The sequence below is a fragment of the Macaca nemestrina genome, chromosome 7, assembly GCF_043159975.1.
Source record: "Macaca nemestrina isolate mMacNem1 chromosome 7, mMacNem.hap1, whole genome shotgun sequence".
In the NCBI taxonomy this organism is placed as follows: domain Eukaryota; kingdom Metazoa; phylum Chordata; class Mammalia; order Primates; family Cercopithecidae; genus Macaca; species Macaca nemestrina.
This window is the reverse complement of record NC_092131.1, coordinates 70,123,208-70,137,772: the sequence shown is the minus strand read 5'-3', so window position 1 is coordinate 70,137,772 and position 14,565 is coordinate 70,123,208.

Genomic DNA, 14,565 nt, shown 5'->3' with positions numbered 1-14,565 from the left:
GAGGTAGTTTTACTTTTTAGATGTTTTATCTTTTAAAAAATAATTGGATTTTTAAAAGATAGTTAATTGAATCAAGGCATTTTCAAAGTCAATTTGGGCATGACTGACCAATCTGGGTCATGACTTAATATTCACCTTCCATAATCTGGGTCATCAATGGTATGGTTCTTCTATACAGAATGTCTGGGCCCTGAAGACAGGTAAGACTCTGTGTGTGTGTGTGTGTGTGTGTGTATGTGTGTATGTGTGTGTGTGTGTGTTGGAGTGGGGGGAGGGGTGAGTGGGGGCGGGGCAGGGAGATCTATTCTGATGAAAAGAGGACTGATTCAAAGGAAAACTATTTTTCTAGCCTGTGTTAGTAGGAAGGGGCAGAGTATATACGGATAAGGCAAGTGAACACGCTTTTAATTAGCCTGAAACACCAGCTGGCATAGATTTCACCTGCATCCAAGCAATCGTGTAAGGATAGGAGAGAACTCATTGTTATTCCTGAGGCATTCCCAGGTCCTCGGCTTCTAAGAAAGCAGCACCTGCTATAAATCTCTGTTTTCTCTGATTTCTGCAATCTTTCAGCAAAACCTTGCTGCTCTCCCCTCTGGAACAGTTTCACAGAATGTGTTTTGAACTATCTATCCGCAGGAAGTTTCAGGGCCTCAACCAGTACACACAGCTTCAAGGGCAGCAGGGACAGGTACAGGAATGCTGGGCCCGTCCTAGACACTGTTAGTGGAGGCCGTGCGAGCAGGTATAGTTGGCAGACAGAACACAGAAGTCATGGAAGGGAGAAAAAAGAGAGCAAGTTGTTTCTGAGGGCAAGGTGTGTGTGTGTGTGAGGGGGTTGGGGTGGGGTGTTGGAGGAAGAGGTTGGGGCAGAAAATGTAAGCAGGAAAAGGAGGAACTGGACAACAGAGGGGATAGTCAACAAGGGCTTGTGAAGTGTAACGGGGAAAGGAATATAATTTCAATAGCAAACTTTACTGGGCTCTCCTATGGGATAGGCACTGCTTTAAGCACTATGAGGTACTATTACAATTCTCATTTTACAGAAGAGGAAGCAGAAAGACAGCAAGGTTAAACAATTTGCTTAATGTCACATAGTTAGTAATTTGTAGCACTAGGATTTAAACCCAGACAGTCTAATTCTACTGCCCAAGCTCATCAAACCCTCTGCTAGGGTACTTATAAAGCAGAAGAGGAGGAAAGAAACAAGGCTGAGGGTGAACTGTTTAGAAGAGAGACGAACTGAGAAGGTGGAGAGTTCTCCACCTGGTGGAATGGTCCTGGGTGAGGCCCACCTGAGACTGGAAACCAGAGGACCAAGGTATCTGCTTTTGTTGTACCACTTGTTAATATGAGTTTGAGCCTCAGTTTCCTTATCTACAAAATATGAGTGACAACGCAAGTAACTGCTTGTAAGGATGAAATGAAACAAGTTAGAACACACTTTGGGAATTATCAGATGCTTTGTATGTGGTGGGACTCGATGCTGAGCTATGTTTCTCTTAACACATTAAGTAGGAAGCTTAATTTGATTATTGCACCTGTGTTCACAGGAAGCCACTTTTCTTCCGTGATGCATTTTCCTGGCTTCTGTTCCTATGTCTCTGCTGTTGGGCAGAGCTGTCATCTTCTTTATCTGGCTCTTGTGGCTCTGTTGATTTTTCCAAGTATCTGAAAGAGCTGCACATTTTCTTACTTCACAGGATCAGTGATCCTAGCCTCCTGAGCCCGTATTATTGACCATCTTGTTAGTTATTGCCACTGCTAAGTGGTATCGGTGGCAAAGTCACTGCTATGAACTCAACAGCCACTTGGACTCTTAAAGACCATATTTTTCCTACCTTGCCATAGCAGGATCATTTGCTACAAGTCAAACAGAATTGATTTTCCAATTTTCTTTCCAGTGACTAATACCATCCCAGAGGTTACCAATCCTTGTTTTTACTGTCCCTGGTGCTGTTTAAAGGATATTTTCTAATTGGATGAAGTGGGAAGAGAAAGGGTCTGTGCAATTGTTAGGAGAGGAGGCAGACAGTAATACCACCTTCATCCCATCTCACCTTTACATAGGTCATCTAAACACATCACTGTCTCTACCCAGAACCAGTGTAGGGACAGCAGTGACATGGGCAAGGCTTAGTGCCCTTTGGTCTTCCCTTTTGGGGACCTGCTCTGCAATCCACTTTGCCTTCTTACCCTTGCTTCATTCTCTGCAGCTTGTTAATTCTTAAACTGTCACTGCTCCTAGTGGTGTTTGACTTTTAATAGAAAAATAGTGAAAAAGAAAAGCCTTTAAGACTCCCCCAAAAATACATATTTCTAGAGATAGAATGTTCAGTTTTGGCACCAGAATTCCTTGTACCCCAAATTCCTGATTCTGGGCTTTTTCACTTTTGGCTCCTTCTGCTTTGTTTTTCCTCCTGATCATCAACTGGCTCTATGCATTTCTTCGTTCAGGTCTCTGCTCAAATGTCACCTCCCTAGAGAAGCTTTAAATTGCTTTTTTATGTAGTCATAATCCCCTGCCAACCCTGATCTTGCTTTATTTTTTTATAATGCTTATTGGTACTTGACACTATATTCTATATTTGTTAATTGTCTGTGTACCTTGAAAAGAATGTAATCTGTATGACGTCAGGAGCATTGTCTGTTTCAATTACCACTGTGCTCCCTAAAGCAGGATCTTATTAGGGTCTATAATATTTTTAAAATATATTCAAGTAAGTCATTGAAAAAAGCTTTTCTAATGCTTCCTAATCTTGTTAGATATGATATGCCTTCATTTTTCTGTTTGATATGTCTATGGCCTTAGCATTTTGTCTACATTTATTCATTGATTAATTTAACAAAAATCTTAACATTTATTAAGTTGCTGTGATTGGGCTGGTGCTGAGAATAAAAAGGTAACAGCACAGTCCCTTTCTTCAAGATGCTTACAGTCAAGTGAAGAAGGCAGATGAGTAACAGACACGTGCAGTGGATGTGAGATGTGAAGCTTGGCAAGACAATACACATTCTGTAGCATCTCAAAATAAATGAGAATTAGCCAGAAGACCTGGGGGTATTGGGATGTCTTTCCAGGCAGAGACTAGTGTATGTTAAGGTGAAGAAGGTGTAAGTGGCTGGGCGTGGTGGCTCACACCTGTAATCCCAGCATTTTGGGAGGCCAAGGTGGGCAGATCACCTGAGGTCAGGAGTTTGAGACCAACCTGGCCAACATGGTGAAACCCTGTCTCTACTAAAAAAAAAAAAAAAAAAAATTAGCTGGGCATGGTGGCAGGTGCCCCTAATCCCAACTGCTCTGGAGGCTGAGGCAGGAAAATCACTTAAACCTGGTAGTGGGAGGTGGCAGTGAGTCAAGATTGTGCCATTGCACTCCAGCCTGGGTGACAAGAGTGAGACTGTGTCTCAAAAAAAAAAAAAAAAAAAAAGAAGAAGAAAAAGAAGATGTACGCATTCATGGCAAATCCATTGAGGTGAAAGCAGTTCAAAAAGCTCATCCTAAATGACATGAACAAATATTGAGTGAGATAAAGCTGAAGATAAGTGAGGTAAGGTGGGAAATTATAAGAAGTAATGAATGCTATTTTAGAGTTTGAACTTCCTTAAAGACACCAAAGGATTTTAAATAAGGGAAAAGTGTAATTAGATATGTGTTGATTTACCCTGCTACTTCCTCAAGGATTTTCTTTTACACCCAGAATTGGCATCGACCACAATAGGTGAGCTGTGTAGGCATGGAAAAAGTTTTATTTATTTATATTAAATATGACTATAGTCAGCAACAAAAAGATAAAAAAGATCTAAAGTATACAAACAGTATTCTGGTTGGCACACTTATTTTTTAAACCATTTTAAATATAAAATTTTAAGTGTATACCAAATAAGCAAATTGTGTAATTAGCCTTCCTCTGTCCATCATTCAGATTCAATAATTGTCAATATTCTATGATTCTTGTTTCATCTGAACTCCTACTCATTTATCGCTGTTATCCTACCTCAATTATCACTGTTACAATTCTAACAGCTCTTTTAAATGTACAGTTTATATATGTCTATTGAAGCGTACCAATCCTAGCTGTAGGATTTTGACTCATGCCCATGCCTCTGCTCAGGGCAGGATTGATGGACAGCCATCTAAGAACCATCATGGGATACTGGAGAGCCCTGTAGAAGAAGCAGCTGGTAGATGAGGTAGAACACAGCAGGAGGGGCAGAGGAGGGTAGAGAGTGTTGTAAGCAAACTATACACTTTCCTATGCTTTCTTTTTTGATCTCACTCCCACTGAAGCTTCCAGGTCTTTGGTCCTCTTAGGTCAATGACAAGTCATGTGGGAAAGATGAAATTAGTTCATATCATAGGGTGTTATTTCTTTCTAAACTCTGTGGCATTTTCTTTAAATCAACTTTATTGAAGTGTAATTTAGATACAAAAAGCACATCCACTTTAAATGAGCAGTTCAATAAGTATTGACAAATTTATGTATACCTGTGAACCACCACCACAACCAAGACGTAAGGCATTTCCATCTCTTCAGACAGGTCCCCTGTGCCCCATCCCAGTCGTATGCCTCCAACCATGGCAACCTCTACTAATATTTCTCACCTAAGATTAGTTTTGCCTTTTCTAAAATTTCATTTAAAAGGAATTATTCAGTATGTACTCCTTTGTGTCCAGTGTCTATTCTTTTGAGCATAATATTTGTGATGACAATCCATTTTGTTGTATCAGTAGTTCCTTTCTTTCTACTGCTGAGCAGTATTCCATTTAGATGGATATGCCACAAATTAGTGATCCATTCACCTGCTGATATTTTTTTCAGTTTGGGGCTATTACAAATAAAGCAGCTATGAATATTTGCATATTGGTCTTTGTATGGAAAATATGCTTTTATTTCTGTTTGGTAAATACCTAGAAGTAGAATTACTGTGTTAAACAGATGTGTATTTAACTTTTTAAGACACTTTCAAGTAGTTTTCCAAAGTGGTTGTATTATTTTACACTTCCATCGGCAATATATGTGAATTCTGGGCACTCCACATCTTTGCTTACATTTACTGTGGTCCATCTCTTATGTTATTCATTCTAGAGGATGTGTAGTGCTTTCTTACTGAGGTTTAATTTTGCCTGTGATGACTAGTGATGTTGAGCACTTTTGCATGTGCTTAATGATATTTGTATATCTTCCTTTGAAAAATGCCTATTTAAGTTTTTGACTCATTTATTGGGTTTTTATCTTTTTATTATTGAGTTACATAAATTCTATATTGTATATGTCTTTGTCAGATGTATGTTTTATGAATATTTTCTCTCAGTATATGGAGGAAATTTTTATTAATTTTCTATTCATTTTCTTAATAATATCTTTTTATGAGAATTAGTGTTTACTTTTGATGAAGTTTAATTTTTCCATTTTTTTTTTTTTTTGAGATGGAGTCTTGCTCTGTCACCCAGGCTGGGGTACAGCGGCATGATCTCGGTTCACTGTAACCTCCACCTCCTGGGTTTAAGCAGTTCTTTTGCCTCAGCCTCCCGAGTAGTTGGAATTAAAGGCACATGCCACCATGCCCGGCTAATTTTTGTATTTTCAGTTGAGACAGGGTTTCACCATGTTGACCAGGTTGGTTTCAAACTCTTGACGTCGTGATCTGCCTGCTTCAACCTCCCAAAGTGCTGGGATTACAGGCGTGAGCCACTGCACTCGGCCCAATTTTTCAGTTTTCTAAATAATTATTGATTTCTATGTCATCAAAAAATCTCATCTCTTAAGATCTTGAGGATATTCTCTTATATTTTATTTTAAAACTTTATAGTTTTACGTTTTACATTTAGGTCAAGTTTCCATTTTGAATTAATTTTTGAATGGGGTGAAGGAGGGGTCAAGGTACACTTTTTGAGGTCAGTTTGGATGTGTGGGTTTGAGGTGTCTTTGAGAACCTAAGGTACAACAATTAGGATTATAAACATAAATTCAGGAATGATTAGCATTTAAGCACATAAGCTGTTGTTGACTTCCTATACATGGGACACAAGGATCAGGCATAGGTAAAGGTAAAGGATTAAATGAAGACTTTAGTGTTGCTGCTGCTTACAGGACCAGTGGAAGAGAATAGAAAGCATCCGGGAAGATGGGAGTGGTTTGAGAGACAAGATTGAGAAAATTTCACACAGGAGGGGAATGTCCAATAATATCAAATGCTGAATGCAGGTGAAAGAAAAAAAGATCAATATTAACAGGGCTTTGTGTGTGTGTGTGTGCAAGTAACAATTCTGACTCAAACCAACTTCAATTAAGAGATGAATTTATAGACCAGGTAGTTCACTAAGAGCAAAGATAGAAGCTGGTTTTGTATACAATTGTACCAGAAACAAGAAGACTTGTGGGCTCTGTGTTTCTTAAGTTTCCTTCCTGCATGTTGGCTTCATTTTCTCCTGTTATAAATCAGCAGTTCAGTGACAGACAGGGTAATTAATATATCTTGGCTTAAAATCTTACAGCTTCTCCATTATAGAGTAACTGAGGCTTTCTCTATCTCACTTTTTTTTTTTTTTTTTCTCATCTCAGTTAAAAAAAGTAATCTCTGGAAGGGTTCTGAGTAAGCCTAGAGCTAGACAAATCCCACTGCCTGGATGTGTTATGAGAGACGTGATGCCAAATATGGCATCTCCTATTGGAAATATAGTATAATGTAGCAGTTAAGACTATAGACTCTCGAACTGCCTGGCTGGGTTCAGATTCCCAGTCACTCACTCACTAGCATGTGAAAAAGTGATACAGTTTGAATACTTGTCCCCACCCAAATCTCAAGTTGAATTATAATCCCCAGGTCTGGAGGTGGGGCCTGGTGGGAGGTGTTTGGGTCATAGGGATGGATTCCTCATGACTTAGTACTGTCCTCATGATAGTGGGTGAGTTCTTGTGAAATCTGGTCATTTAAAAGTGTGGGCATCTCCCTCCACCACTCTCTCTTGCTCCTACTTTCATCATATAATGTGTCTGCTCCCTCATCACCTTCTGCCATGATTATAAGCTTCCTGAGGTCTCCCGCGAAGCCAACCCAATGTCAGCATCATGCTTTCTGTAAAGCCTGTAGAACATGCACCAACTAGATCTCTTTTCTTTATAAATTACTCAATCTCAGGAAATTTTTTCTAGCAATGCAAAAACAACATAATAGCAAAAAATTGGTACTGTGGAGTGGAATATGGCTGTAAAGATACCTGAAAATTTGGAAGTGACTTTGGAACTGGGTGACTGGCAGTGGTTGGAAGAGTTTGGAAGGCTCAGAATGTGGGAAAGAGAGTTTCTGGGGTGCCAGATGAGTTGATCTCCCCTGTGTGAGACACCTATGGGGTGCCATGAGTGGCCTCTGAGGAGAAAAGTCTCCTTATTGCCTTCATGTCTTTATGCCCTGAGAGCACAACCCCTCAGTAGCATTCCACAGGTTGCTCAGGGAGATAACACTCCCTTGAAGCAGTGGAGTGTAATCAAAAGTCTTGACTCCTCCTGAAACCCACTCCCACCCATTTCAGTCCTGATAAGTTAAAGATCTTAAGTAGTTTACACTCACGCCTTTGCTCAAGGAAATTCACAGAAACTGCCACTGCTATACATCTTATTGAATGACTCACGAGTTCTCCTTCAGTGATTAATCCTTTTCCTCATCCCTTCCTACCCTTCCCATCGGCCCTAAGAACAAAGAGCTTGTAAACCATTAAATTAGGCAGGGCCGAAGAGCTCTGGGCCATGAGCAAGCCTCTGATGCTCCGGTCCCCTGGACCCGCCTTTTAAATGCTTATTCTGTCTCTTTCTAACTCTTTTGTCTCCGCTGGACTCGGGGAACCCGCTAGATGGTGTGGGGCTGTTTTCCCCAACACAGAAGAAGACAGGAAGATGGGGAAAGTTTGGTACTTCTTAGAGACCAGTTAAATAGTTGTGACTGACATATTGATAGTGATATGGACAGTGAAGGCCAGCCTGATGAGGTCTCAGATGGAAATAGGAACTTATTGAGAACTGGAGCAAAGGTCACATGTATCATACCTTAGCAACAAACTAGGCTACATTGTGTCCATGGCCTAGGGCTCTGTGGAAGTTTGAACTTCAGAGTGATGATTTAGGATATCTGGTGGAAGAAATTTCAAAGCAGCAAAGGATTCAAGGTATGGCCTGGCTGCTTCTATCAGCCTAATTCAGATGTGGGAATAAAGAAATGACTTGAATTTGGAATTTATATTTAAATAGGAAGCAGAATGTAGAAGATTGGAAAATTTACAGCCTTGCCACATAGCAAAGGAAAAAAAAAAAGCTTTTTTGGGGAGAGGAATTCAAGCAGGCTGTGAAGCAACCACTTGCTAGAGATATTTACATAACTAAAAGGGAGTCAAATGCTAATATCCAAGACAGTGATGGGAAAAGGCCTTGAAGATATTTTCAATATCTTTGTGGCAGCCCCTCCTAAAGGCCTAGGAGGACTAAATGGTTTCATGGGCCAGGTCATGCTGCTCTGCAAAACCTCAGGACACTGCTTTTTGCATCCAGGCTGCTCCAGCTCCAGCTGTGGCTCAAAGGAGCCGAGGTATAGCTCGAGCTGCCACTTTGGAGAATACAAGCCATAAGTCTTGGCAGCTTTCGTGTTGTGTTAAGCCTGCAGGCTCAAACTGCAAGAGTAAAAGAGGCTTGGCAGTCTCCTCCTAGGTTTCAGAGGGTGTATGAGAAAGCCTGGGTACCCAGACAAGAGCCTACTGAAGGAGTGGAGTCCTCAAAGAGAACCTCTACTAGGACAGTGCAGAGAGGAAATGTGGGATTGGAGGCCCTATATAGATTCCCCACTGTGTGCCTAGTGGAGTGGTAAGAAAAGGACCACTATCCTTCAGACCTGAGAATGGTAGATCACCAGGAGCTTGCACTTTGCTCCTGGAAAAGCCTAAGGCACTCAACATCCTGTGAGAACAGCCTTGGAAACTTTACCCTGCAAAACCATGAAAACAGAACTGCCCAAGGCCTTGGGTGCCCACCCCTAGCATCAATGTGCCCTGGATGTGGAACATGGAGTTAAAGGATATTACTTTGGAGCTTTAAGATTTAATGAGTGCTCTGCTGGGTTTTGAACTTGCATTGGGCCTGTAGCCCCTTTCCTTTGGCCAGTTTCTCCCTTTTACCCAATGCCTATATTCCCATTGTATCTTTGAAGTAAAAAACTTGTTCTTGATTCTACAGGCTCATAGGTGGAAGGGACTTGCCTTGTCTCAGATGAGACTTTGGACTTTTGAGTTAATGTTAGAATGAGTCAAGACTTTAGGAGACTGTTGGGAAGGCATGACTGTATTTTACAATGTGAGAAGGACATGAAATTTGGGAGGGGCCAAGGGTAGAATAATATAGTTTGGATATTTGTCCCTTCCCAAATCTCATGTTGAATTGTGATCCACAATGCTGAAGGTGGGGCCTGGTTGGGGGTATTTTTGGTCATGGGGATGGATCCCTCATGGTCTGGTGCTGTCTTCATGAAAGTACGTTCTTGCACGATTTTAAAAGTATGCAGCACCTCCCCACAACTCTTTCTCTCTTGCTCCTGCTTTACCATCTGACATGCCTGCTTCCCCTTTGCTTTCTGCCACGATTGCAAGCTTCCTGAGGTCTCCCCAGAAACTAAGCATATGTCAGCATCATGCTGCTGTAGAGCCTGCAGAACTATAATTAAATTAAACCTCTTTTCTTTATAAATTTCCCAACCTTAAGCATTTCTTTACAACAATGCAAAAATTTCCTAATACAGGAAGGGAGACTATACTTATCCTTTGTGTAAACTGAAGGGCATCTGGAGGATTGGCACTAAGCATATTAACAGTGACATCCAATGAAAGGTGGATGTAGAACCTTTCAAACTGAATTGCTTTGTGAAGTGAATGGGAGGTGGATAAGTAGACAATGAACAAAGACAATTCTAGAGGCTCAGTTGTAAAGAGAGAGAGAGGGGGGCAATGTGGTAATTACACAGGGATCAATGACTGCATGTTTTAAAAGCTAAAGGCATAGTTTATATATAGTATAATTTATATATTAAGAAGATAGAGCCACTAAAAAGATGTTAATAATAGAGGTGAAATTAGGTGGAATGATAAGCAAGGAACATGAAGAGTAAAGGAAGACTGCAATGAAGAGTTCTGTCTGGAAGGATTAGTCTCAGGCAAGCTCAGACTGAAAGAAAGGGAAAAGAAGAATATGGAGGAAGAGAAATACATAGATGGAAGGAAGGGTGAAGATGGAAAGGCAAGCGTCTTGAAAGGTGAAACTATGTCTTAGGTGTCTTTGAATTGCCAGCACTCAACGTAGCACTGCATGTGGTAGGCGTGAATAAACATTTCTTCAGTTGAATTGAGCTCATGCCCGTTGGCCTCTGTTCTTTCCATGAAGTTGAGGTTTTGGCATTGAAGGGAATGAGAAGAACATAAGGTAAGGAAAGGGTGGAAAGATAAAACTATGGACTAGCTTTGCGGTATATAGAATAGATGCTATTGTCAGACAGACGAACATGCTTTTCTTTTTATACACCTTGTAAAATATGTGCAATATTGAGAGGGAATGGTTTCATTCTCAGTGTTAAAAAGAAAAGAGTGATTGCTTATGTGCAGATAGGCTTCTTAAGTCTCTATATTAGAAGTCCCTTTTCATTAGAAGTCTGTTGGAGTTCAAAAATGTTGCAGAGAAGATTTTGGACTTCAATTCTGATTTTATTCTCTATTTTTTCTTTCTTTTCCTTTATTCCTTATATCTCACTGCATATTATCAATGCAGCTGATCCCTCTCTAGTCTAACCAGCAGTACATTTACCCAAAGGTTTCAGAAATGTCCAAAGTTTAAACTCAAGGAGTCAGAGATGTTACTCTAAGGGCCACCTCTCTTCTGGAGAATAGAATATAAGAGAACATAAGACAAAGCACAGATTTTTATGAAACAAGATTGAGTGGGGCAAATGTAACTGTTACATTTATTCTAAAGTTTACAAATAATTGCATTCATTCTAAAGTTACAAATAATCCTTAATGACCTTCTGCTAGACAAAGCAGCAGATTGGATAAAATGTATGTTTCATGCTGTATAATTATTCATCTATATTCTGAAATGCAATAATGTTTCAAATATATTAATTTGAATATCAAACATAATATATAGATATTCTAGTTACTGGGCACTGTTATTTGCTAAGAAAGCAATGAAGGAAAGGTTATTAGACTTTTTAAGGCTGTTTTGCACATGTTTCCATTACCATCATTATGCCTAAAGTTTAAAATCTTTAGAACCCAAATTTTTACTACAAAAGTAGCTTATATCCTTCGTATGCCAGTGAATTTCATGATCATAGGTATCCTACCTTTCTTTCTGTATTAGTCCATTTTCACACTGCTGAAAACATGCCTGAGACTGAGCAATTTACAAAACAAAGAGGTTTAATTGGACTTAGAGTTCTACATGGCTGGGGAAGCCTCACAATCATGGTGGAAGGCAAGGAGGAGCAAGTCACATCTTATGCGGATAATTGCAGGCAAAAAATGAGAGAGCTTGTGCAGGGGAATGCCTCTTTTTAAAATCATCAGATCTCATGAGATTTATTCATTATGATGAGAACAGAATGAGAAAGACTTGCCCCCATGATTCAGTTACCTCCTACCAGGTTCCTCCCATAACATGTGGGAATTCAAGATGAGATTTGGGTGGGGACACAGCCAAACCATATCATCTTTCCTATTTTATTCAGTTGTTACTAGGAACTGATTAAATTCTAGAAAACAGTAAACACTCAAACATCACCTACTGTATGAAGGCTTCCCTAGCCTTAACCAGCTATTGGTTTCTTCCTTTATCTATTCCTGCAGCTTCATGGTCCTTTACCCAGCTATAGAAATGTATATAGTGTTTTATAGTTATATTTTGGTTTTATTATTTCCTTCTCTAGATTGAGGTAAGGCAGAGATTATGTCATTTTTCTCTTTGTATCTTTTGGGAGACAATTTTCTTGGCATTTCTGCACATCTTGCATCAATTTTTATTATGGACTATATTTTCAAAGATGTTTGTATAGCAAACAACCTTGGAAGATGGATAATAAAAATATTTCCCTTGGGGCAAAGGATTAGGAGGTATTCTAGCAATCTCCTTTAAAGAGCAGAATTTCGGCCGGGCGCGGTGGCTCAAGCCTGTAATCCCAGCACTTTGGGAGGCCGAGACGGGCGGATCACGAGGTTAGGAGATCGAGACCATCCTGGCTAACACGGTGAAACCCCGTCTCTACTAAAAAATACAAAAAAAAAAACTAGCCGGGCGAGGTGGCGGGCGCCTGTAGTCCCAGCTACTCGGGAGGCTGAGGCAGGAGAATGGCGTAAACCCGGGAGGCGGAGCTTGCAGTGAGCCGAGATCGCGCCACTGCACTCCAGCCTGGGTGACAGAGCCAGACTCCGTCTCAAAAAAAAAAAAAAAAAAAAAAAAGAGCAGAATTTCCTAAGTTCCAGGTTCCTTAACTGTGACACAAACCCACTGTGTGTGCAGTATCCCCCCAGGATGCCTTAATATCACCTGAATACAACCAAGAGGAGGGTGGTGATGGAGGAGGGAGATTGGTGCGAACATGAAGCTCATACTGTCCACTGTGCTGTGAGTAATCAAGTCCTTTTCTCTGACCCCAGAGTATCATGTCTCCTAAAACATCCACGAAATGGGGCAGGCTTGTTAGCTTGCAAGTAGGGTAAAGTCTCAGAACTTCAGTTCTTGGCAGCTTCTCTAATGTATAGCATGTTGTCTGCAAGTGTAGGGGAACAAAGTAGATTTTCAGTTTTTGAGTACATTTAATCTAATGTACTTTGATTGTAACTGCAGAAGAGATATTTTCACCATTTTAAAGTTACAAGCTGTATTATCTTGGTAAATTTCTTAATCTGTCTATATCTGTTTCCTTATGTGTAAAATGGGAAAAATAAAAGTATTGACCTTATAGGTTTGTGGTGGAAATGGAGATGTACTGACAAGACCCCTCTTCTAGGAAAGACCTGCCCAGCCGTAAAGACAATAGTCAGCAAATGACCTCCATCAGTTTGCCTTTAAGGTCTGCCTGAGATGCAGAGTCACATTACCCGAGATCACTCCCATGTTTGGGCAATCTGCATCCAGTAATGGTGCGGTGTGTTTATGGGTTTTATAAAGGATCAGTCATTTGGGTCCCATATGGGACAACTTTGTTGGGCAATGTAATTGCTTCAGAGTCCCCTGCTGGTTTGGCTGAGGCCTTGTCAGGCCTACACTGCAATTCGATTTCTCTCTCTGGGAAATTGTGCTTCCTTTCACAAATTTCCCTTTCTCTTACAGGTTTTGATTCTTGACAGACATTCTCCAAACTCTGTCCTAACATCAGCTTCTGGAGCACTCAAACTGCATCAGGGCTATTGTAGGTAGTAAGAGAGTAACAGCACATCAATCATTCAATGCAATCCTTGTATATGGTTGATACACATTAAATATTAGCTATTAGCTTCTAATTGTTATAATTAATATTATTATGATGATCAACTATATGAAACACCCCAAAAAGCATGGTCCCTGAAACTCAGCATGCTGGTGCTCTCCAAAAGTGTGTCTGGTAAAGATGAAAAGAATAATTAAGTTACTAAAATCCTACCATAATGTGTGATTGTTGAAACAATCAGAGATATTCAATCTGGAGAAAGAAAGCTTTGGAAAGCACTGGGTAGCTGCCTGACAATACTCAAACGGCTGTGATCTGAAAGTGAGATTAGACTGATTCTGAGAGAACCCAGAAGTGAGGACAGGGCCTTGCTGACCTGCATAGCCTCAGGACACTGTTCCCCATATCTATGCCACTCTGTCTCCAGCCTTGGCTCAAAGAAGCCCAGGTACAGTGTGGCCCACCACTCCAGAGGGTGCAAGCTGTAAGCTTTGGTGGCTCCCATGTATTTTTTTACAGCAATGCAAGAACAGATTAACACACCTTCATTTTAAAAGTTGCCCAAAAAGAGATGGGCAACTTTGTCAAGGAGTCAAATTGCCTTTGGGGTGTGGGGTAGGAGAATGGTGCTGTAACCCTTGATAATTTTCCTTTAAGTTTGAAAGTTATTAAACATGATCATATGTACTGGGGTAGCCCTCCCTGGCCCCTGAGGTGAAACTTACTGGAAGAAAAGTCATGTTCTTAATTCTAAAACTGTTAACACAAGCCTGTCAAAACATCCTAGAGAGCTAGCTCAAAGCACAGCCTATGGTGAACTCAGCATTTCTTTCATTATAAGGAGGTCTGGAAAGAGTCTGAGTGGATGTGTGCTTATGTGTGTGTGTGTGTGTATGTGTGTGTCACTGGAGAAGACAAGAATCATATCTTTTTACCCTGGGTTAATGTAGTTACACATTTTCTCTTCCCTCAATCCATGGCAATGTCCTGTATCCCTTGTAGTTCTGAAGGTGCTATGCTGTTGACAACACCTTGGTTATGGGCTTCTCCTCTGTGGGCCTGGGCAGGCTATGTGGACAAGCTAGAAAGGATAGTTTCATCATCTGC